This window comes from Mauremys mutica, chromosome 8 (assembly GCF_020497125.1).
Source record: "Mauremys mutica isolate MM-2020 ecotype Southern chromosome 8, ASM2049712v1, whole genome shotgun sequence".
In the NCBI taxonomy this organism is placed as follows: domain Eukaryota; kingdom Metazoa; phylum Chordata; order Testudines; family Geoemydidae; genus Mauremys; species Mauremys mutica.
Genome location: NC_059079.1, coordinates 31,168,829 through 31,194,908, shown reverse-complemented (window position 1 = coordinate 31,194,908; position 26,080 = coordinate 31,168,829). Strand labels below are relative to the sequence as shown.

At 41.1% G+C, this 26,080-nt stretch overlaps 1 long non-coding RNA gene across 1 annotated transcript in view; it reads left to right on the top strand.

Annotated features, from left to right (window-relative positions):
* The window catches only part of LOC123375656, a 59,771-nt gene extending 35,030 nt beyond the window's left edge, over positions 1-24,741 (top strand). Inside the window, exons 3-5 of the long non-coding RNA XR_006581548.1 lie at positions 6,945-7,100; positions 23,067-23,191; positions 24,683-24,741. This is a non-coding gene — a long non-coding RNA (uncharacterized LOC123375656). The remainder of the gene's footprint in view (positions 1-6,944; positions 7,101-23,066; positions 23,192-24,682) is intronic.
* Positions 24,742-26,080: the final 1,339 nt, after the last annotated feature.

The following is a 26,080-nucleotide window of genomic DNA, read 5'->3' as shown; positions in this document are numbered from 1 at the left end:
TTTGCTGCTTCTCTGCCACTGCTCCTGCAATGTCACGTTCTGAGGTTCTGCCACTTAACCCAGCTCTTAGTGATCTTAGCAGGCAGGGACCTTGCAGCCAGTGCAGTCTCTGTGTGGTCTTTCACTGTTCCTATACAAGGTCTAAGGCAGGGGTCCCCAACGCGGTGCCCGCGGGTGCCATGGCACCCATGGGGGCATCTAAATGTGCCCACATTCTGGCCACCAGTGGAGCATCCGCCGAATTTCTGCGGTGTTTCGGTGGCGATGCCTCTCGATGACATCACTTGTCGGCAGCAAGTGGCGTCATCGAGAGGCGTTGCCACCGAAATGCCACTGAAATTCGGCGCCGACGCCTCTCAATGATGCCACTTTCCACCGACAAGAGACGTCATTGAGAGGTGTCACCCCCAAAACGCCGCAGAAATTCGGCGGTATTTCGGCAGATGCTCCACTGCCGCCACGGTCCTTCGTCTGGCGCCCGCCAGACGAAAAGGTTGGGGACCAGTGGTCTAAGGCTTAGCGCCTGGACCTACTCAGCAGTGATGTCAGCTCTAGAAATCACCAACTGGAAACAAGGGCTCTCCATTGAGTCTAATCAGCTCTGGCTGGAAAGGGGCAGGTCAAATGACATCTAGGACTCTTTAGGCAGAGTCCATACCATCACCAGATAGAAACCGCTGTTCCCACACACTCTCCTCTTCACTGGGATTCGGCACCCCTAACTCCTGCTTAGCAAGTGAGGGTTAGTTTCGGGTAACCCTTCTCAATCAGGAAAGCTCATTCAGACATTTTATATATATAAAATTGTTGGAGTATTTAAAAAAATACGGTATTGTATTACATAGTCATGGTTGTCTGGTTTTTGTAACTGAGATTTTATAAGCGTAAGGTGATATGACGTTTGCAGTAATATGACCCAGAGAGCTGGACAAAAGACTGACAAAGGGCCCGGAAGGGAGAAAAGGAAATACGTTCAGTAATGACCTTCAGCAAGATTTGGGGCATCATATATCAGAGGAGGCAAGATTGAGCCCTTTAGGAGCTACTGAAAGCCATACATGTACATTGACTGGTCTGACTGAACATACAAAATAATGGCAACAAGGGGAAAAAAATTGGACACAGGGTCATAGGGCTGCATGTATACTGACTGTTGCTGTAATGGGATACCTATTACAGGTGAATAACGTTAGCCGGGGAGAGGTAGTGGTGTGTTCCCATGAGTAAATAATGATGGGTTGGAGTGGGCTGAATAGGAGAGGAAACCCTGAAGTACAGAAAGGTACCTGGAAGGACACAGTACATTGCCCCTCTGCTTCCATGCTGCTCTAGTTTCTTTTTTTATTTTCCTGTCTAATTTGAAGAGAGCAAAGCCCAAAGTCCATAGAAGTTGATTTTCTCTGGCTCCTGTAAGGCAGGACCTGCAGCAGACCACATATTGTCATGAAATTCCCCTACAGGCCTTCACAGACTCATCCTCTTCTGTTTGCAGGACCTGTAAGTCACTACAGGGAAATTGTTCTTTTCAGAAACATCTTGGTTATGTCATCCTTCTCCTCCCACAATAGTGTATCTCCTTAGGCTTACTATATCCCTTTTGTCCCACTAATTCAGGAGTAGAGTCTGACCCATTGGCTGCTACACAAATATCGACATTGCTTCAAATATATTTCTCAAAAATATTTGGGAATTTAAGTTAAGTATTCTTTATTTAAAAATATTAAATATGTATCTATTTATGCACCATACACTTGAAACCAATTGGTCACTTAAAAATCACTGGAGTGTTCCTTTAATTACATTCTATCCTACAATTGTTTACCATCAAGTTTTATCACAGTCAACGTACCAAAATGAGGCCTAAATCTTGACATTAGATAATTAAGCAGTTAAATTCAAGAGATTTTTAACTCATTATTTGCTGAATTTCTTACTCACCCACTTATACCTAAGAGACAAGAAACAAAAAGTATGAGGGGAGAGATACACAAATTTTTTCAAAAGTCCTGCTGCAGGGAATTTGCCTTAAGGAGCTGTAATGCCACATCAGAGCACCTTCCATACCTGCTAAGAGACTGATCTTAAAAAATGATCAAGATAACTATTTTATTTTCTGCTATGGCAAACTCTGGAATAAGTTCCCAGAAAGATAAGAAGTTTATGAGAGAGGTGCAGTCACACCATTGTTGCCCTCCGACATGGCTTTTCAACTACCAATTGGCCTAACAAGGATCAAAATCAAGTATGATGTATTCAAGCTAGAGTTAATGCTGATTCTTTTGGTAGTTCCTACCCCACTTCACATTATTATTATTCTGCCTCCACTTCACAGTGTCAGAGTCTAGGCTTCAGAAGAACGACAACAGGCCTCTTTTGTAACTGAAACCCACATATAGATTATTGTACTTGCTCCTGAACCCCCTAAGCAGTGCATCTAGACGACAATCATGTAAGTCTTTATCTGTTGCTATGGGCTGGGATTTTCAAAGGATCCTAATGGAGTTTGGCGCCTAAAACCCATTCAGTTTCACTGGGTTTGGGCTACTAACCCTTTTGGAAATCCCAACTATAGAGTTTGCCTGAGCCATCTGCTGATGAAAGATGACACACTATCTCACATTGGAAGTCAAAGATGTGACTACCACTAGCAAGGATAACCTTTTATTACTTGAGCTTTCCACTAACGAGAATGTGTTCAGACTACATTTTCAATACTGCGTGTGATTTAGGTACTGACAATACAGCTGCTTTACTGCCTGAAAATATGGAGAGACTTATTTTTATCAAAATAAATCACAACAGGTTTCAGTGCTCCTATAAATTACGTGATGATAGGGAGGTGACTTTCAGAGGGAAAGTTAAATGAGATGGTTGTGTCGTGAGAGAGTGGTGCATCTCCAGACCTTTGGATATCAGCTAAATATTGTAGTATGCTTTAATTAGTAAGTGAATCTAGTGTTCATGATGGATGTCAGCTTGATACAACAAGAAACTAACGTTTTCTAATTAACCAAGGAAGGATAGAGCATATCCTGAGGTAGGGAGGCTTACCCATACACCCCATTCTATGTCCTCCCCGTCTGCCTTGGAGAGACCACTTTTACAGGTGGGAGAGTTCATTTTCCATGTTTATTCAGCTCTAGGTATCTTGGCTGATGATCTCTGGAAGAAACAAACATGGATGATGCAAGAAATGCAAAAATAAATTATTTAAGATTTTATACTAGGTGAAAGCATCAACAATATAGTGGATGAAGCCAAACAACGAAGATGGAGGTGGCTGGAGCATGTGTTGAGAATGGATGCTGATAGACACCCTCGTATTGCCCTACGATGGACACCACAAGGAAGAAGGAGGAGAGGTAGACCATTGGGGACGTGGCGAAGGACCATTGAAGAGGAATGAAAGGTATGGGAATGAAGTGGGATGAACTCTGCTGTCTCGCTCAAGAACAAAATGAATGGAGGAGAGTGGTTGGCGCCTTATGCTCCACAGGGAGTGAATAAGAAGAAGAAGAAGAAGAAAGCATGCTAATTAGCCATTGTGTGTGTGAGAGAGAGAGAGATGTGCAGCCTCAAAACTGGACTGAGGCCACTAATAGTCTCCTGCCACTGAATGACAAAGATGTCTGGTTGCCGCAAAACTGAGCTACATGAACACCAACAATACAGAGGTAAAAGGCTTTGTAGACCAATACCAATTTCCTGAACCTTTCTATAACCTGATTCTAGAAACGTGCCTATTCTGCTAGGATTTTTAAATCAAAACTAAGTATTAGTTGTTTTAATAATTTTATTGGAATAACATGGGAGTGAGTTTTCTGTAACATCCTATCAGGGGTATGGACCTGCAGCCAGCCTTCTCATCTGCTACCTTAACTCCTAGGCAATCTAACAAGCACAGCTGGGCCCCGATTGGCCAAATGCCTGCCTGACTGATGGGAATAATGGACCCGCTCTTAAGATCCACAGCAGCAGGCCACTGGCTGCTCAAAGCATTTGCCTGCGGCTTTAATAGCTCTTACGCTTATTTGTTCTTGCCTTGCTCCTGCCCTGTTCCAGCCTTGCCCCTGCATTGCCTCGCTCCAGGTAACCCGATTCTGACCCTTGGCTCCAATTTCTGACCCCTGACTGACCCTGACCCTTGGCTCTGGCATCTGGCCCCTGACTCCTGCTCTGACCACGAGGCACCACTGCTCACGTCCCTGACACATCCCCAATTGCTGGCAAAGCATTTTCTAGGTGAGAAGAAAGGAAGCAAAGAAAGAGAGAGAAATGCAAGAAGGAAAAAAAAATGTAGTTGGGTTAGGAAGGAACAGAAAAGGTCACAAAGGTATGCAACAGAAGCAACAAAATACAAGGGAATGTTGAAAGAGGTAGAAAATTAACTCAAGGACCAGATCATCCTCTCCTATGGCTCTCAGGGGGAGGAAATCTCTGCATGGATTACAGAGTGGAAAATCCCACCTGCCCCACATTTCTATGGGGCAAATTCTCTCTCTCTCTCCTCTCCTCTCCCCTCCCCCCAGTTCCACTTCCCTCAAGCGATGGAACAAAGGCTGCAGGGCCTGCCTCTAAATTGGCAGATCCCCAGTGACCCATGGACAGCCAAGGCTATCTGTCTGGAGGTCCTATAGGGTGACCAGATGTCCTGATTTTATAGAGACAGTCCCAATTTTGGGGGCTTTTTCTTATATAGGCTCCTATTACCCTCACCCCCGTCCCAATTTTTCACACTTGTCCTCTGGTCACCCTAGGTCCTATGCCTCCACACCAGTTAAGGCCATCAAAGGTCACCTTCTTCACATCCACCTCCCTGGGAGGGGACCTTCATAGGAACCAGGATACTAATATCATCCGTGGTCCTTACTTTACCTGGTGACCTTGAGAGGAAGGGAGACGGAATCCATGGAAGAGATTATACAATCCTGGCTGTATGTCTAATGTCTGTGGGCCTGGAGGCAAACGTACACCTCCCTGGAGGGCCCAGTCTCCATCCCAGTCCCCACTGAAAACCCTATTCTGTGTTGGAGTTGTGTCTGCAGGGTCATGGTGGAAGAGGGAACTGCATAGGAGTGATTGGGAGGACAGTCTTGCACAGTGGGCTGAGATCTGCATTTGGAGTGCACCCTCCAAGTGTGGATCTAGTGGGCATGATCTAGGCATAAAGAAAGGAAATGAGAGAAGATAAGGAAGAAATGGTAAAGGAGGAAAAATGAGCACAGAACAAAAGGAAAAGATCTGAATGCTTTGGAATGCATGGAGAAAAGCAAGAGATGGAGACCTGAGAGAGAGACCTACACAGAGAAAGAAAGTAAAGAACACCAGATGTGTAAAACTGGGACAAAAGAGAGAGAGAGCAGAAAGACACACACAAATGAACCAGCAACACAACAGAGGTTAGAAAGATATAATTCATTTATCATTAAAAATATGAAAGAGAGACTGTATTGATACTTTTCATGTTATGTTGTCAAAGGTCCTGATTTTTCTCCAGAATAATCTAAAGCCATATTTCATCAGAGATCAGTACTTTCTGGATTCTCGTCTCTCTAAATGAAGAGTGAGATTTCCTTCTTATCTGCAGTGGTATAAATCCACTGAAGTCAATGCAAAATAGTAAAAATGAGAGCAGATCCCTAGGTACAATAGGAATCTGTGACCCTGTCCTGATGCCATGGTTTCACTCCCAACACCCATTTACAGTGGGATGCATATGGCAATTCATGCTTCTCAGAGCTATTATTTCAGGCTGTCTGCTGACTCAGGAGATGTTTTTGCATCAATTAAATATGGGTCACATTTTCAGGCTTTTTCCCATCAACATGAAGCAATGGATTCTGGTGCAATTTACATGAAATATTGTAAGGACTTTTTTAAAATCAATAACATGCAAAATTATGAAATATTCAAATGCTTATCTTTTTTGTTTTTCTTGGTGTGCATTGCATCAATCTATCCAAGCTCCCGTCTCAATCTACCTGATGCTCTAGAAAGGCTGGAATGGCACTTAAGTGATGGTGTAGGAGTTTCTCTTTACTCTGTTCCTTTTGGACAAGCTCTTTGAAACAAGAAGTAAGCACTTAAACGTGGTATGGGGCTGCAGTGTCCACTTTCCTGCGGCCTCAGCTTTTCATTGCTGCTTTAAAGATTGCACTCTTCAAAGGGCCCTGTGTCATGCTTTCACCCTTCCCTCCTTCTCTCCTGCTGTTGGTACACTCACTTGTCTGTTCCCAGACTCTCCTTTCCTGAGCAAAATGCAATTCTTACTCAGAATGATGACACTGATCTTAATCCATATAAAAACTACATTTTTCCAAAGGATCTTTCTTGTATAACCCTTCTGCCAGATGTGGTCAGTAACAACAAAGGCTACAAATAGCAAATAGCCATGGGTTTGTCTTAAAACTAAGAAGCATCACCGGAGTGAGCCTCCACCCCAAATTTCTGGGATCACTAAATACCTTGCCTGGAGGCTCTTAATAGACAATACTTCCCCACCCTCAAGCAATGAGTCTGTATATGAAATGAAGAGAACTTTCCTAGGGGGAAGGGAACACAGCATCCACTTGGGAAAACGGAACTATATAGATATATGAATGATAAATAATATGCTCCTCTACAGTAACTTTCGTAGTAGTCTCTTAACGCGGTTCCCTACCCCTCAACGTGAACATCCAATAGGCAAATGTCCTTTACCACATGACATTTTCCCTTTCCCCCTCTGCTAAACCCCACTCGTGGTTTGTTTCAGTGGGTAGTATAGTCCCAGAGTCCTGAGGTGCACTCAGGCAGGGCAGTCTCCAGGTCCTTGGGCAGTGCTGCCTGCTCCTGCTCTGAGGCTCTGCCACCTTACCCACGTATAGCAATTTCAGCTTTAGTTGGTGGCTGGGAAGGAGAGACCATCACCAGAATTCACTTAGCTCTGTTGCTGTCCTCTGCAGGTTCCATGAAGACCCCTTTCTGCATTGCACCTCATCGAGGAACCACCTGTGTATCATCTCCCATCCTGACATCTTCAGTCTGCATCAACTCTCCTCATCCTCACTGGAGGGGAGCTAGTAGCACATTGGACCCTTGAGCAAAGTCCATGCAATAAGGTAGTAACCCCTCTCTTCTCTCAGTTCAGTTCTACTAACGGACCAAATGAGTTTGGGTACAGTTATGGTAGCTTTCAAAATGTGAGAAGAAAATTTATGCAAATGAAGATCTCTGTAGCTGTGCCTCCCCCCTGGAGCTTCTGTCCTTCTGGGTAAATAGGCTGTGGAATCAGCATAAGATAGCATACTAACCAATATTGCTTCTGTATTTTCTTGTACTACCCTGAGTGTCTGTATCTGTTGTCTCTTGTCTTACTTAGATTGTGAGCTTTTGGGGGCAAGGACTGTCTTTTTTGGTGTGTGTTTGTCCAGCACCTAGCACAATTGGATCCTGGTCCATGACGAGGACTCCTAGGTGCTACATTAGTACAAATAATAATTATACAGATGAGCAAGTCTGTGGACATTCTTCTTCCTTTTCAGCAACAGGTGGAGCAGAGAGCTCCTTACCTTCTAGAGCTCTTGTCACAGGGCTTATACTTGCCACCAGCTTTTGATGGTTTTAGGCACAATTTTCATATCCTGAGTGGATGAACAGCAGTGAATTTGAGCAGAATGTTTGCCATAAGTAGGTGGAGTTAGGACAATCTCAAATGTAGGTTTAAAACACAAACAACACTTGGCCATAAATGAAAAATAACCGGAACAGTAGAGGAGACTTTTACCATACAGTCTATGCTATCTTGTGGGATATAAATTCAGGCCCATATTCACAGAAAGAAGTCCAACCCTATATTACATTCAGATCTGTGTTTTAACCTATTCCCCATTTGGTAACAACTCTTTCTCTACTGCCTGATCCTATCAGCAGTGTTGGGTTTTTCCATTACTGCTCTATAAGGTTCTTAGAGGGGCATGCTATCAAGTAGTCCTTTAAAGTAACATCATTAATATATCTTCAGTTAATACGAGGATATTAATAATTAGTACATCTACTCACACCGAAATTATTGTAGCTATGTATTACTGTTGGCTCCCATACATGTGTTCTATACTAAACATTTGTCCAGTTCTGCCATGACTCAATAGTTTGATTTAAAGGTGCTCTTGCAATTTAACTGCTAGTTAATTTCTGACTATCTTGCTCTTCACCCTTTATTTTATCATCAGGCTAATGTGGTATGTGCAAAATAATTACACTTCCACATTAAACTGAGATTTTTAAAATAATTTTATTACTTTAATCTAGTATGCATTAAAGTTCCACACAGAGTGCCTGTTTTTACTTAGGTTTTTTATTAACCAGAACTTTTCAACCTTGTGTGATCTCTTTATAATTCCCTTTAGAATACATAATTGTGCTCTATCCATTTGTTAAAGGCTTTTGAAGTGTTAAAAAAGCTACATTAAAATTATTTTCTTTCAGGTTTTATGTTAATGAACATAGGTGCTATTCAAAGCAAAGTCAGTGTGTCAAGGGAACTTTAACTAAAGTTATTCATACATAAACTAAAAAAGGAAACATCTTTAGTGGAAGAAAATACATTTAATGAGTAAGTGCAGCACACAATTCCTCCTTTCAAAAATGTCAGTTCATATTGAACCTCCATTCTAGGTATCTTACAATTACTTTGTCAACAGCAGGTAGAGTACTGATGGATGATGCATTGGTTCTTGAAACCAAACTTTCTGTGAGTTACTTAGGCTGAAACTAAGTGCTTTTACATTCCAGTCTTATTGATGATAGTGGTTTTATATTTATCACCCTGTCATTTCAGTTGACTGTATCAGCCTCTTCAGTGCAGGAATATGGACACTAATGGAGGTGTGTCCTTAGTGCGCTAAAGGGTCACAGATTCATTCCACTAACACGTTCACAGCACAGTTATAAAATCAGAAATTGCTTTGCACATTTTAAATAGTAATCTGCAGCTCTAGGCATGTTAGGCCTCTGAAATTCAGTTTCTTGCTGGCCTCCTTTAGACCATGCTACCTGTTTGACACTGAATATGCTTCTTTCAACTTTCACTAATATAATGTTATAGTTTTGCAACCTGCCCTATACTGGGTAGAATTCTATCAGGACCTTGGAAAGTACAGGATCAGATTGCAACATTTATTTATAAGAAATTCTGTCAAGAATCAATAATAGTGTTGGGTCTCAAGTTCCTTCTTTAATAATACTTTGATATGATTTGTCACAAGCTAGCCCACAGTATCCACCAGATTTTATTACTTAGCTTGCAGCACAGTGTCTCATCTTTCAGTCATGAGATCAGCCATGGGGAGACCTTTAAAAAGCTATATTCTTTACTGTTTGGTTATTACAGAAAGTCTATATTACTCAATAATATCTTTTATAAGGTGTGCTGTCACATCTTCACATAGATGTTTAACCCCGATGTAGATATACTGAATGCCTGGAGGCCACTTTAGTGACATGGACATTGTTTTTCATGATTGGATGCCAGATGTATCAACAACAACAACAAAAGTTGGGTCTTATTTTCACAGCTTGGTATTTCTGACTGGATCTCATACTAACTGTCAATAGCAACTAAGATTTTATTTAGAGTACAGAATGTAACATTTTTATTACTTGAAAGTAGTAGAAAATCTGTGAAGGTAATTTAGATTTCTTTCCACTGTAATATCAGTTCCTCAGGTTCTACTGTATATCTCAGTAAACAAGATCTTACTGTATCACTAGCATATTGTAGTTCTAAATATATAAGTTCTTACTCAGATAGGATGTTTGCTTATACAGGATGGTTTACAAAATAGAATGCTGTGTGTTGTTGACCTTAGGTACAGCATAGTCAATCATTGAAATTTCCAGTACAGTTAATAAAATCTGCGTTGGGTAAAAATATTAATCTATAAGATATTGATTATTTTTTTTAGTATAAAACAGGGATCGGCAACCTTTGGCACGTAGCTCGCCAGGATAAGCACCCTGGCAGGCCTGGCCAGTTTGTTTACCTGCCGCGTCTGCAGGTTTGGCCGATCTCGGCTCCCACTGGCTGCGGTTCGCCACTCCAGGCCAATGGGGGCTGTGAGAAGCGGCGGCCATCACATCCCTTGGCCCGCGCTGCTTCCCGCAGCCACCATTGGCTTGGACCGGCGAACTGCAGCCAGTGGGAGCCGCAATCAGCCAAACATGCGGATGCATGCCAAAGGTTGCCAATCCCTGGTATAAAATTTTGATTTTGCATCTTTGTTTTCTATATCTTGAATTTCTGCAAAGAATCATGCACACTAATAGCACCATTGAAATAGTAATATTTTCTAATATCATAATGGTTTTGTGTATTTTTTTTTAAATCTACTTCTTAGGAAATTTCTTTACATTTAATTTAGATAGGATGACCTCAATATTCATGTTGGCTCTTACTATTGGTTGGCTTGTGGCAGATTTCTCTGCTGTCAACCAATAAGCGAGAACTCTACAATAATAGGTCAGATCTGGCCTATGGGTAAAAGTGGCAGTATTGGGGAGTGAGAGAATTTCAGCCATAGGTCAAAACTGTTGATGGAGAAAATATTTTAAGACCTTATTTTGCACCTGAAATACATGATTAGTGATAGTTTTTCAAATGTTGACAGGTCCATATAAGTGTTTAATATTGTAAGCTGTGCAATGATTTGTAAATTATGTATTAGCGGGTTATAGTAAATTCTGGAGAAGTCAGGGAAAGCTTTAATTCACTACATAAAATGTAGTAAATTCAGAATTCTAAAATTGCCATTGCCCACAGCCTTTCCTTTTCACACTTTGTTCGGCTGCATTCACCAAATAGATTACTCACACAAACACTTGCTCTTACTAGGAGTAAAACATCATTAGCAAATGGTGCAGACCAATTTTTCTGCAAAATAGACTGTTTTACAGTCCACCTCAAGAATGAACTGATAAAGTTGTTCTGGTGAATTCCTATTATACCTGATCAAATCAGATGCTTATATGAAGTCTGCAGTTTGTAGCCTTTGTGTGCATCTCAAGGATATAGACTTGACACCAAAGTCCCATTGCCAACTATGGAGTGGTAAAAAGGATCCTGGCCATGACACACTGGAGACATGAAAACTGCAGTGCGCTGAGAACCTGGAAGGATTCCTTTGTTTGGCATGAATGAGTTGTTGGCATTAGTTGTAGCAATCAGGCTTATCAGGTAAGTGAAACTTGTAGACTTTTATGTACTGACTATTAGTGAATCCGCTGACACCACCGATGCTGCCCAATAAACGTCTTTTTCGGTTACTACTATATATTTTGATTGGCACAAGTGCATAAAGGCAATTCCATGTGCATTACCCCTACTACTGCACAAGCATGCCGAATCCATTAAGTGCCTTCAAGAAGGTAGCATTGATTAAAAAAGTCATTATCAATAGCAAAGGATGGTGCTCAGTCCACTATAAACAAAGTGATTGGATTTCTGCACTTTTAAAATGAAATTATTCCAAATACACTGAAAAACAACTGTATTATCCCTTGTTTTGTCCCTGAACTGCAGTAGGACTCAGTGCAAAACATTCAAATAATGTGATGGCCACTATGAAGCTAGTTAGCTGAGCTAATGGCTACATGAGCTTTTCAATATATTTTCTTCTGAAAATTTATTAATAACATTTCCATTCACTAAAATGATTTGGTATTACACTTAAGTGGCAATTGGCTAAATAAAGAGAAGGCGCCAAAAGATTTTTGCCTATGAAAAGCCATTGTGACATAAGTATGACCAATTTTTTGGAATTTTTTACTCAATAAGAAGTTAATAGCTAATTGAAGATAACTGTGCAACTATTACTGAGAGATATTTGCAAGTTGGCATAAACAAGGATTTCAGAGGCAAACTGTAATAGAGTAATGCCATATCTATATTAAATACTATTTTCAGTCCACAAGATAGTTGAAATTTCTGGCAAAACTCTCAGAAAATAATACTTACACACTGTAGTGCAGTGTTTGGATTTAGAATTCACTTAAAGGAGTAAGTCAATTGGGAAGTTTAAAACATGTCCCCCCTGAGATTGGTACATACATAACTTATATGTGGGTTGTATTGAGAACAGGATGAACAAACCAGAGAAGGCAGCAGAAGTCTTTACAATGGATATTTTGGAAGTATGAGTGCAGCAGGTTGGTCTGTGGGATAAGGCAGAAGAAAAATTCTTGCAAAGTTTAAATTTATTCGAACCTGTGAAGCTATTTTTTCATCTGTTAAAATGGTTTAGGTATATACCGTAACGTGGCGTATCTTTCAAACATCTGAAAGACCGTCTGCAAAATGGACCAAGCATTAAAAGAACAGTAGAGACAAATATTCTCTACTTGGTAGTGAACTAGTAATGAGATCTGATTCAAAAATTTTCATATGTAAAATAAACAAGTACAAAAGTCAGCTATGTAAGGGGTAGGACCTAGTAAAAATCAGCCAAGTCAGAAAAGGGTTTAGCAATTTTAATAGTTAAATTATAAAAGACATAGCTTGGCCTCCCTCCTTGGTTTCATAAACCTGGCAGGGCTCTGAATTGAGGGAGAACCAGGAGAGCAAGTTAGTTTTAATTGTGTCTTGTTTAGCTTGACCATGTAAATAGCTATCCATTTTCTAACATGGCCAGAAACTGTGCTAAACATGTTCAGAGCTTCTGATGGTCCTACATTCCTCTAGCCATTGCTACACTTGAGAACCATACTTGGCAAATGCTAGTTACATTTCTTAGTGCACTTAGTACATTTCTTCTAGAAGGTGCTCAGATACTACGGTGATGAAGGTGGTATAAGAACCTGGATAGAAAAGAATCAAGAATACATTTCTGCATGTGAATGTTGTTGAGTACTGTACAAATACCCTATACTGAATAGTGTTTGACTTTTCCCTCCTCACCTTGGATACCACTCAGAAAAATCTAACCTTTCCAAATATAGGGGAATGTTGGTTGGCTGTACCCAAATCCTTAGCTACTACAATGCCTCTCTAATAATACCTATTTACATATTTTTCTAGGGCTGGATGCACAGTTAATCTTGCCTGGGCCCATCACCTGACTGTGGACCAGCTCTTTTCAGTATATTGGCCTCTGATGTATAGAGATGGTCAGAGATGTTCAGATTCTTCATGGCTGTTTTGCATGAGCCTTGTGAAGTAGTAGCAGATCCTGGCAAACCATTGGCTCTTCCTGTGGTCAGTCAATCCTGCTATAGTAATTGGTTCCATGAAAGCCCTCAAAGTTTAAAGAAAAATTACTCGAAGTACTAAACTGAGTGAGTTAGATGATTTTATGGAATGTTTTGCATACAGATGGCATGAGTTATATTGGTAGCAGGCCAGCTTCACTACAGCTCGATTTAGCACCTGATAGGGAAGCAAAAGAAAGTGTTAATTAGGGCTTTGATATTATCAGTTTCAATCTCTTCCATAAATCAGTGTTCTAGAAATGCATCTACGTTTTCCCTAACTTTCCTGGGAAGCCCATATTTCCCACTACTCCCATCAAAGTTCACTTTATTAACCTAGGAGTTATAGGTTTCAGCAGAAATAAATTCTTTTAACAGCAACAAAACCTACATTCCACCAGGTTTTCTGAAAATCTCATTCTCTGGTACAGAAGCCACATTTTGAATGCTTACATCTGGCAGCTGCCCAGCTGCAATAGCTCCTGTACCCACAGCCAGGCTATTAATATTCATGGTGATATTCATGTTTGGTCCCATCCCTTTCACTTGGGGATTTAACTCTTTGGCCGGTGGGGCAATGCTAGGGATGCTCAAAGAGAAAGAGGACATCTTTCACACCAGAACAGGGACTCTACAGGAGAGCAGAAAGGACAGGTTTTAGACTCCAGGGCATTCTTGATACCTTAGGATGATGAGCAGTAAAATAAAATAGACTTACAAGTGTGGGGAAAAAAACCCAGGTCTGCTTTCAATACAGTAGAATAAAGATACCCCAGAGTCAAGAATGGCTTGGGACTTGATTATCTCAGAGAGCATCTCTGTATGAAACACTGCGGTGGTTACATTTGGCAAAAATACTCATGCTTGAGTCACTTTGGTTAGAGAGAGAAGAAGGCTTCCTGCAGAATGTACTGCATGAGTGGTCCTCAGACTTGAGCCATCGGAGTCTGAATTTAACACTGCAAAGTCCATCTTTGGGGTAAGTGTAAAGAATGTGGGATTTATATGTATTAATTTTATATACCTATATATCATATTTGTGGGTTTGGAGTTTGTGTTGCTGGCTAAAGGGTAACTAAGAGTTAAATTGGCTTTTGTTAACTTGGAGCTGCAGGAATCAAGAAAAGATGCTCCCCAATGGCCAGTACTTAATTGGACAATGGGGCTAATAATTCCTTGGAGGTTTACCTCCAGTAATGTGGCATCAGAGACTGGCTCCATCCCTCCGCCCCATGAGGGAAGAGTGGGGAAGACCCAAGCTTGAGACGTCTTGGGGTTTCAAGGCAGGAACTTACAAACAAAAAACTTGAAAGCAATTAAAATGCTGAATCTCTGAGTCAGGGAGACAGAAAATCCACAGAGAAGCATGTGGAAATTTTGTCCCCAGAATAAGAGGATGGGAGTACCAAGGCTAAGTTTGGCCTACCTACTTGCATGAGGGAAATGCTAAGTTTAGGTAAGAAAATATGCGTTTAGGCATTTGTTATTTTTAACCCTTTTCTTTGTGCTTGTGATGCTCTTTTGGATAAATAAATCCTACTATGTTTTCAACCAGGTGACCACTCCTGGGTCACTGCAATTTCATACTAGTCAAAAGCTCCCAGAGAGAAGTTTCTAGCAGGGGCCAAACCCAGGTGGACTTGTTGGAGGTAACACAGTTGGTAACAGGGATGCAGCAGCCTGATCAGTCTAGTCTAAAAGTGGGGTGAATCACAAGACTCCAATGTGAGAAGTGAGATTGTGGGCCTGTCACTGGGAAAGAGTGCCCACAGAGAGAGACCAAGAGAGGGAAAAGGTACAATCTCTGAACCGTAACAGTGAGCATTCAGCAAGAAAGTAGATTAATGGGCAAGGGCTGCGTGGGTTTGATCTGCAGTGACTATTTTTGTTGTTAGGGCTAGGATGTCTGATTATTGATGATGGGCTTTGTGGATTACCAAACAGGGACAACATGGCAGCAGCTAACTCCTCCCCAATAATCAAATTAGGTCACCATGTTAACACCAGGGTGCAAGATTTAAATGTACAGTACCAGTAGCTTATTGACTAGTGTTCAGCATGCACACAGGGGGCGTAATCACCACTTAGTGGCTACGTGCATACTCCGAATAGCTGATGGTATTGAAACCACCACTATGAGAATGTCCAGCCACAGAATCTGAGGCATTTCATGAGCTGGCAGTGTGACACTTGCTGAGCTTTTAAGCTTGGCTGAAGTATTAATAATCAATTAAATGTAAAGGATATACATTTCAGACAAATATGTTCCCAAGTTCATGCCAAGATCTAGACCATGTTGCCTCCCTAAGGACTTTGAACTCTGGAGCACTTAATTTTTTTACTGGTAATTCTTAATACATTTCTATTGCTGTGTGTGTGTCTGTGCACACGTGTGTGTGCACACTCTATATGGGCCCCTTCAATCATTTTCTGCCTGTAAATTCAAATGCATGTTAGTGAAGGAAACTGTCTGCCTAATATTTCAAAAGTAATGAGTTCAAATTCTGTTGGGATTGTAGTTTTATTAGAAATTCTGCATACATTTTATTAGTATTTCTGGGTCAAATGGATCATTATATTGATTGATTATATTATAACTTAATTTATTATAAGTACTCAGCAAATAATGAAAAAAAATCTAGTCACTTTCTTAAAGGATAAACATAATCTATAATATGTTACTTTTTAATTAATTTTTTGCATACATGTAGATCAAAGTTAGTCATCTCTGGAGGTTTTTGTGGGCCATTTTAACATCTGGCAAGAAAGCTGACAAGCACAATAATTTATATATATAATAAAACATGCATTTTTACCACTGTTCACTGTAAAAATGTACTAAAATCTGGGGATGGGCTTCATGATGCTGCTGCAAGTTAGCTTCCTTTAAGACAGCAGTAAACTTTTGGTGTGAGACACATTGTTTTCCATTAACTTGGCTAATGGTATATTCTAATTCACAGTTATGATTGAATCTTCTGTATTTGTCCAACACACAAAAATTCTCTTACCTGCCACTCTGGAAATCACATAGTGTATTTTATATGTACACACACATTTTCATAATATACATTTAATATCTTTTCCTGTTAATTACAAGTCCTGAGGGAAGAATGTTGATTGTCAGTAAAGGGGGATGAGAGGGGATTACATGCACCACTAGCGTGTCATTTTGTGTAGCCTTGGTCTAGTGCAGGGGTAGGCAACCTATGGCACATGTGCCGAAGGCGGCACACAAGCTGATTTTCAGTGGCACTCACACTGCCCGGGTCCTGGCTACCGGTCCGGGGAGATCTGCATTTTAATTTAATTTTAAATGAAGCTTCTTAAACATTTTAAAAACCTTATTTACTTTACATACAACAATAGTTTAGTTATATATTATAGACTTATAGAAAGAGACCTTCTAAAAACATTAAAATGTATTACTGGCACGCGGAACTTTAAATTAGAGTGAATAAATGAAGACTCGGCACACCACTTCTGAAAGGTTGCTGAGTCCTGGTCTAGTGTTTAGAGTATGAGATTAAGGGGAGATGAGGTGTGACACACTTCCCCCAGTGAAGTCAATGAAAGTTTGATTTTAGACTTCAGTGAGGCCAGGATTTCACCCTTTCAGTAAGCCCAGGGTTTTCATGTCTGCCACAGGCTCCTTGTATGTGCCTTTGGCCAATTCTAAGTTTGCCATCTCTGAGGCACAAAAAACTGGGACATCCCTCCACACCTCACCACCTACACACCTAGGATCTGCTTCTTCCCCCCACCCTCCTCCAGGGCACTGTCATCCCATTCCAACCCTGAGACAGGGCAGCAGCCCCTATGGGATCTTGTTATGGGTTGTCCCAGGCACCAACTTCACCATGCAGGACACAGCACTGTCAGATCCACTCCATTCTCACCCAGCAGCGACTCCTACAGCTAGTGTCTGTGTGGCAGTGACTAGGCACTACTAGCCCCAAACTTCCCCATTCCCACTCACTGCTCCTGACTCACCCTGTCCCTGTGGGTGTCAGACGCTCCAGAGCCAGCGCTCCTCCTTCTGCAGGTGCCACTGCCCCATGGCTCCCTCTGCTGCAGCCGCTAGGAGCTGGGGGAGCAAGTGGGGCATAACTGACAATACCTGGGAATTTGAATGTCCCAGGATGACTTGGAGATTTCCTGGGACAGCTACCCAAAAAAGGGAATGATCCTGGGAAAAGCAGGGCAGGTGGGAACTCTAGAAAAACACTTAGACCAAATTCTTCAACAGTGGCCTCTAAGCCTGGCTTCCTCAATTTTTAGGTGTCCACAAGTGTGGGCCTGATTTTCAGAAATGCTGAGTCACGTGGTATTATTCACTACTTTCATTAATGACTTGGTTAATGGAGAGTATGCTTATAAAATTTGCTGTTGACATTAAGGAGAGTGGGATTGCAAGCACTTTGAAGACAGGTTTAGAATTCAAAATGACCTTGATAAACTGGAGAATTGGTCCAAAATCAGCATGATGAAATTCAATAAAGACAAGTGCAAAATACTACACTTAAGAAGGAATAATCAAATGTACACATACAAAAGGGGAATACCTGACTAGGTGGTAGTACTGTGGTAAAAGGGCCGGGGGGGTCAGAGTGGATCACAAATTGAATATGAGACAGCAATGTGATGCAGTTGCAAAAAAGGCTGCTATTATTCTGGAGTATGTTAACAGGAGTGTTGTATGTAAGACACAGGGGATAGGTGTCTTGCTCTGCTTGGAACTGTTGAGGCCTCAGTTAGAGTACTGTGTCCAGTTCTGGACATCACACTTTAAGAAACGTATGGAAATTGCAGCGAGTTCAGAGGAGAACAACAAATATGATAACAGGTTTAGAAAACCTGATCTCTAAGGAAAGGTTAAAAACTGGGTGTGTTTAGTCTTGAGAAAAGATGACTGAGGGAGGAACCTGAGAACTAGGGTTACCAGAGAGCAATGGTGAAAAAACGGGATGGGGTGGGGGGTAATAGGCACCTATATGAGAAAAAGTCCCCCAAAAACGGGACTGTCCCTTTAAAAATGGGACATCCGGTCACCCTGCTGAGAACAGTCTTCATATATGTTAAGGGCCATTATAAGGAGAATGGTGATCAATTGTTTTCTGTGTCATCTGAAGGTAGGACAAGAAGCAATGGGCTTAATCTGCAGCAATGGAGATTTAGGGTAGATATTAGGAAAACTTTCTAGCAATAGTGAAGCTCTGGAACTGGCTTCTAAGGGAGGATTTTAAGAACAGGTTGGACAAACATCTGTCAGGGATGGTCCAGGATATACTTCATCCTGCCTCAGAGTGGGCAGGATGGACTACATGACCTCCCAAGGTCTCTTCCAGCTCTTTATGTCTATGAGACTATGCACAACTCAAACCAAAACCAATGAAAGATGCTCAGCACATCTGAAATCAGGCCAATGTTATTCCAAGGTGGAAATTGAAAAAATCCAAATCAGGCGGTTTTGAAAAATGTGTGGGTTAATCTCTCTGTGCCTCACTCACTCTACCTACTGTATAAAACGGGGGATAACAGTACTTATTGTAAGTGTTTGACACGTGGCAGGTCCTGGTAAGAAATGGCTTTTTATTTTTTGGCTGGTCAATTGACATGGGTCAGAATTAAGGAAGGTTAGACCCATCCCATTGATTCCAATAGCTACCATTATACTTGTTCACCTTTTTGTAAAATGCTTTTAAATTTTCATATAAAAGATACAATATAACTGCAAAGTATTATGATTGATTTGGTATAGATGTCATTTAGTCACATACTGATATGTGTACAGTGTCAGGTAGATCAGAGGTAAGTTGTATGTCTTCTTGTAAAAAAAAATAATAGTAAGAAGATTTGTTCTATACTTTGGCCATAAATTTTGCCACAAATATGGCACCTGTAAAAATAATTTTATACATATATGAAAGCATAATCAAAGTTCCAGTGCTTGGAATTTCCAGGGAAATACCTCTGTACCCCATAAAATTTGGTTCTGTTTATAGATAGTAAATAGCAGTTCTGTATGTCTAACTTGGCCCAAGGCACCACTGATCTACTCAATATATACTATAAAAAGCAGTATGTAAAACTCCTCCTTAAGGCTAGTTCATTTATAGATATTTCAGACATTGTTAACAGAAAGTTTATTAAATGTTACAAACATTGATTTGTTCCAATATATTGCTTCAATCAATTTTATGTTGATGGGATGGATTCAGTTACCACAATTATTGTAAACATGCGTTTACAAAAATACGTTATAATTTGGCCTTCACCCTTACCATGACATCTAAGAAAAAATTATTCTGTAGGACCTTAGAATATTTCATGAACTATATTACTAGGTACCATATACTTTTAATTGAAAGCTACTGCTTTAACTTTACATCCTGAGTGGAACAATTAATGCATAAAAATGCAACAGTCTTTTGTTCTTATTTAAATTTTTGTATCTTAGTGTATGTCCCAAGTCCTAAATGTAGGCCTGGAAGTCCCCAGACAGCTGCTATGTCCTGACCTCCACCAGAGGTCAGTTTAAACCTTGTGGGCCAAAAAGCTAGTAGGACTATAGCTTCAGCTAATGCACCACCCACAGGAGCCCTGACTGGAGGATCGCCCAGCTCGACCGATTGGTCCAACACTATCAATACTATGTAAGTCAGAAGGAGGCACAGGAAGTTTGTCTAGCAACAAGATGATTTCCTGTTGTGCCTGCCTCAGTCCCTGCTTGTGCCTGCCTCTTACACCCAACCCTATTCCTGCTCCTGGCTCCTACCTCACCTCTGCCTTTGCTCCTGTTCCCACCATGCTCCTGCTCTGACTACTAGGCAAGTCTGCCTACATCCCAGTCCATAATACTTAGCCTGAAAGTTTTAGTGAGCTTCTTTGACATTTTCTTTTAGTATACAGCACCCAAAACACTTCTTAGTAAGAGCCTTCATTTTTTACATTTTAAAGATCCTTAAATACAGACCCAACCATAATAAAAGAAAGTGGTAATTGTTGGAAGAGGCAAGGCTGGACAATGTTGAATATCCTGGAAGCCACATCTAGGAAGTATCCTACACAACTTTATCTGTGAGCTCTAGCACATTGCTTGTAGGTGCATCCCATCACAGAGGATTTGACTTGGTTCTTTGGACTAATGTTTTCTTCCATTATTCTTGTTTAATATTTCATGTAAATCTCAATTCTCCAAAGAGAACTGCAGAGGTTGACCACTGTGCATAGCCCCATTGGTTCAGTGGTACTCCAAGAGGATGCAGAGGTCAACCAGCGCAACACTCTTTGCAGGCTCAGAGCTTGAGTCTTACGGGTTGTTAGGGGCTTCAACTCTCATTGAGGGCAGTGGAAAGCCTCTCACTAACTTCCTTGGTGAAAGGATTGTGCCTATGCCTGTCTGGTTTTGATCAGAGTCTGCACTCAACGAATAACAACAACAACAATAATGGTTGAAATCCTGGCCCCACTGAAGTCATAGGGAGTTTTGCCAGTGACACCAATGGAGCCAGGATTTCACCCCATAATCAGAAGCTGAATGGAATAGATGCCCGAGGAAGAGCATTTTAGAATTGCTTATAATTAATCCTGATAATGCCCTAATATTCCATGAGTGCCATAACATTGCTGGCATCCTTGCTTATTTAAATGTAATATTTGTGAGAGTCTGAAGAACCTATGAATATATTGTATCCATAATTTCTTCCCTTGAGTTCATCATGACTGATTAATGATAGTCCGATGTACAGTGTTTAAATATGGAAATAATTAATATTTACCTCTTTAGATTTTCAATGACCCCATTATTTAGCTCTGAGACTGAGATATCAAGTTGCATCATCAATGAGCAGCAAAGAGCTGACATTGTATTGTGGCTTGTCAGAGAAGAAGCTCATCATAACTATATCCCACTCTTTTTTGTGTCTTTGCCAATGATCTGGGAACCCATCTACTGTGTCACAGACCTTTGCAAGCCTAATTGTTCATGCAGTGTGGTTTTTTTTCTGAGCTGATGCAGATGTCCCTTTCTGTAATAATTTAATTAACACTTTAAAATAATGATGCATTAATTAATGCCAAATTACAATGAAAATCCTACAGACTTACACTTTATATCAACATTAATGCAAAACGAGTTCCTCCTGGATAACATTTCTTACAATGAATACAAAAAAGAGATAATACTAATTAGGCCATCAATTTAAATTTACCATAATTCCAATCCATGTCACTTATCTGTTCTCAAGCACAAAATATTCATTTCTACTGTACATTTTTGCTGCAGTGGTGATGTTTGCATAGCAACCAGACCTGGGGTCATCTTTCAGTTACGCGAGGATGACGCCCAAATTGCTGAGAATTAAATAAATATTAAGAAGGGGGCAAACCCAGTGATGTGCTGTCACTGAATATTTGTGGCAGTGAGACTTTGTTAGCCCCCCCACCAAAAGTCTATCACAACGAAGCATTAGCTCTTGAATTATGTATGACACAAGCTACTAACCTGGGACACCTAATTCAGTTATCTACACTCTTAATGGCATGACCCACATGTTACAGGAACCGGGGCACTTGCAAAGTAATTTGTGGTCATGAATTGTATTAAAAGTGTATAATGCAGTGGTGGGCGACCTGTGGCCCGCACGCAGCCCATCAGGGTAATCCGCTGGCGGGCTGCGAGACTGTTTACATTGACCATCCACAGGCACAGCTGCCCGCAGCTCCCAGGGCCCATGGCTAGCCATTCCCAGCCAATGGGAGCTGCGGGAAGCAGCAGTCAGCACATCCCTGCAGCCCGCGCCGCTTTCTGCAGCTCCCATTGGCTGGGAATGGCGAGTCACAGCCATTGGGAGCTGCGAGCGGCCATGCCTGTGGACGGTCAATGTAAACAAACTGTCTCGCAGGCCACCAGTGGATTACCCTGATGGGCCACGTGCAGCCCGTAGGCCTCAGGTTGCCCACCATTGGTACGTTGCCTAGACTGAGTGATGAGGCACTTTAGAGACAAATAAGAGAACAAGGTCCGTGCTCCAAAATAGCTTGAAAACTTAAAAAAAAAAAATCAAGATATACCTATCTCATAGAACTGGAAGGGACCCCGAAAGGTCATCGAGTCCAGCCCCCTGCCTTCACTAGCAGGACCAAGTACCGATTTTACCCCTAAGTGGCCCCCTCAAGGATCAAAGTTACAACCCTGGGTTTAGCAGGCCAATGCTCAAACCACTGAGCTATCCTCCCTCTTAAATAATATCCATTTCCAAGAGTGAAATAATTTATTTAAAACAAGTCTGATCTGCACTTTGTTACTTTTTCTCTCTATTAAGAACATAAGAACGGCCAAAGGTCAATCTAGCCCAGTATCCTGTCTTCCGACAGTGGCCAATGCCAGGTGCCCCAGGTGGAATGAACAGAACAGGTAATCAGCAAGTGATCCACTCCCCGTCACCCATTCCCAGCTTCTGGCAAACAGAGGTTAGAGACACCATCCCTGCCCATCCTGGTTAATAGCCTTTGATGGACCTATCTTCCATGAATTTTTCTAGTTCTTTTTTGAACCTGTTATAGTCTTAGCCTTCAATATCCTCTGAAAAAGAGTTTCACAGGTTGACTGTGCATTGTGTGAAGAAATACTTCCTTTTGTTTGTTTTAAATCTGCTGCCTATTAATTTTAATATTAGCCTATTAAGGGTAATAAATGTATCTAAACTACTTCTAGGTTTGGTTTTTTACATGTGACAAGAAAAGATTGAAAAGGTTAATTCTACAATGCAAAGTGGAAAAAAGAAGGATTATTTTAGTTGTGAATTGCAATTATTTTAGCTACATATTTTGTTTTATTGCAGTAGTGCCTAGAGGGCCCAGCCCCATTGTGCTTCACACTGTACAAACTCATAACAAAAAGATGGTCCCTTCTCCAAAAAGCTTACAATCTAAGTAGAAGATGAGTCAACAGACGGGGGCGTACAAGGTAACAGTAAGATGATTGTGTCGTGTGTACCATCTGGAGTATGTATATTAAGTGGTGTGGGTTTTTGTTAAGTGGTGTGTTTTAGGTGATGTTTGTTTTAGTTTTTAATAAAACAATGTTTAAATATTGCCAGTAATTAATTTTATCATAAAGACTGAATGATCCTGTTTGATGTAGAAGATGCTGATTATTATCATACAGTAGCCAGGGCTGGCTTCCGATGCCCTCAGTCATGTATAGGCTCTTATTCAATGAGTAGTCCCATTTCTTTCAAGGAGAGTTAGTGACTCAGCACGATCTATATAGTGGAGCACAAACCAGCTCAGCAAAGAGCATGCTATGACCATAAATCAGAGCAGTGAGGGAGTTCAGGGAGAGCAGGAAACCAGGTTGTCCTGTTTGTGCTGTCTCCGTTGAAATACATTTTCATTTAGGTTTGGATAACCGCTCAGGAAATTCTTTTACTTCTGTGGTTTGGGTTAAGGTGCCTTAAAGAGCCAGGACATTCTTTTGTTCTTGACTTTTTGGGTCAAATTTGTCCTTGTGAAGAGGGCTAGCACAAGACATCATCGTTCGAATTGCACTTAAACCCTCCGTGAGGGATTAAGTGGGATCTGGTAATGCATAGATTTTGTGCTGGCCCTCTGCACTGGGGTGAATTTCACACATTGTGACTAAACTTCAGCTGGTAGTTGAATTCCATCATAACTGTGCGTATTTCATTACCTAGATAGTGCCACTCTGGCTTGCTTACCACATGCAATAGCTTTTCTTCTCTGGTGAATTTCTTTTGAATTTGAAATAGTGAACACATGGAAATCAATTGACTGGCTTCTATCATAATATTACCACATAATTTGAGACAGTTGAACATAACTGGCCATCGCTGCCCACCAGGTCTGGTAAAACCAGGTCGCCTGGAGTAATAAAATGAATGTATTTTTAAAAGGCTTAATAGGAGAAAAGTTTCCTAAGGAGATGACTACTACACAGTGCAACCGTCTCCTAAGGGAAATGGTGGAAGGCTCTCTGACAGTACCTCCCATAAGGCTTTATGGAAATATGCGTATTAATGTATGTACATAACATAACTAGAATGTGTTTTTATAACATATGCCATGTAACATATCTCTGTAAATGTTATGATCTATTGAATCTATAAGTAGGCTGTAATGAAGCAGCTGGTCAGCTCCCTGAGAACAGACTATTCTCGGTAAGTGCCCAATCCGGAAACACTTAAGCCAACAATGAACTTGGAGACACCAATCCACATCTGGGCTTTCCCAGGAATGTGGCTTGGCTGGGAAGGAACTCAGTCATGCATGGACTTGTGACTTGCCCAGGTGACTCCAAAACTCCACCTTGGAGCTGGACTTTGCATAGGAGAGGGGAGGGGGTCTCCACCCACAAAAAGAAAGTCTATTTAAGCCCAGGGGAGACCCCTCCATTTTGTCTTCAGCTGGCTAAGGAGAGAACCTCTCTACCCTCCAGGATACTTGAAAGAAACTGGAACAAAGGACAGTGTGCAAGGGGTGTGAGTGATTGCTGGACCCAGGCTAAAAGGAGATTAGTCTGTAAAAGGGAGCATTCTGGAACTGGTGAGGATCTTATCTGTATTCAGTTTGATTAGACATAGATTTGTGCATTCTATTTTATTTTGCTTGGTGACTTACTCTGTTCTGTCTGTTACTACTTAGAACCACTTAAATCCTACTTTCTATATTTAATAAAATCACTTTTTACTTATTAATTAACTCAGAGTATGTATTAATACCTGGCGGAGCAAACAGCTGTGCATATCTCTCTATCAGTGTTATAGAGGGTGAACAATTTATGAGTTTACCCTGCATAAGGTTTACCAGGGTAAAATGGATTTATTTGGGTTTAGACCCCATTGGGAGTTGGGCATCTGAGTGTTAAAGACAAGCACACTTCTGTTAGCTGCTTTCAGGTAAACCTACAGCTTTGGGGCAAGTAATTCAGACCCTGGGTCTTTGGTGGAGCAGATGGGAGTGTCTGGCTCAGCAAGACAAGGTGCTGGGGTCCCAAGCTGGCAGGGAAACCAGGGGTAGAAGTGGCAGCTCCAAAGAGGGTTTCTGTGATCCAACACGTCACAGTCTCATAACTAGAAAGACTTAATTTACAGTGGACAAAACACTAGAAAATGTGCTACAACTATAAGGATCTAACTGACACTGGTGCCCAGGGTCTGGATTAGACAACCTAATATTTTATCCTTCTGTAAATTGGTGAGAACTAGCAGAAAAGGGATGTTGCAGATTAGGCCTGAGGTACAGTAAAAGAGCACCGCTGTATGGAAACACTTGCATGGTGCCAAGCTGCAGTGTGCTTTCCCCTGGCTAATATTACCAGCCTCTCCTTTTCACAAGCAATAAAAAGTGTTCAGGAAAAGAAAAAAAATGAAATGAGTATTTTAAAGTTTTATATGTTACTTCAATTAAAAACTAATCAGGTTAAATATTTTAGTATAAAAATAGCACCTTTTTTTAAAATTCCAGTATCAGAGGGGTAGCCGTGTTAGTCTGGTTCTGTAGAAGCAGCAAAGAATCCTGTGGCACCTTATAGACTAACAGACGTTTTGCAGCATGAGCTTTCGTGGGTGAATACCCACTTCTTCGGATGCAAGTGAATACCTACTTGCATCCGAAGAAGTGGGTATTCACCCACGAAAGCTCATGCTGCAAAACGTCTGTTAGTCTATAAGGTGCCACAGGATTCTTTGCTGCTTCTTTAAAATTCCAGACACTTGCTTTGAGAGGCCTGTTCTAAATTATGTTTTTCTTTATTTCACTCTCCATATTGTATGTTCTCCCTCATTAAGTTATAGATTTACAGCTTCACAAATAAAGAGATTTTTGTCTAGTTTTT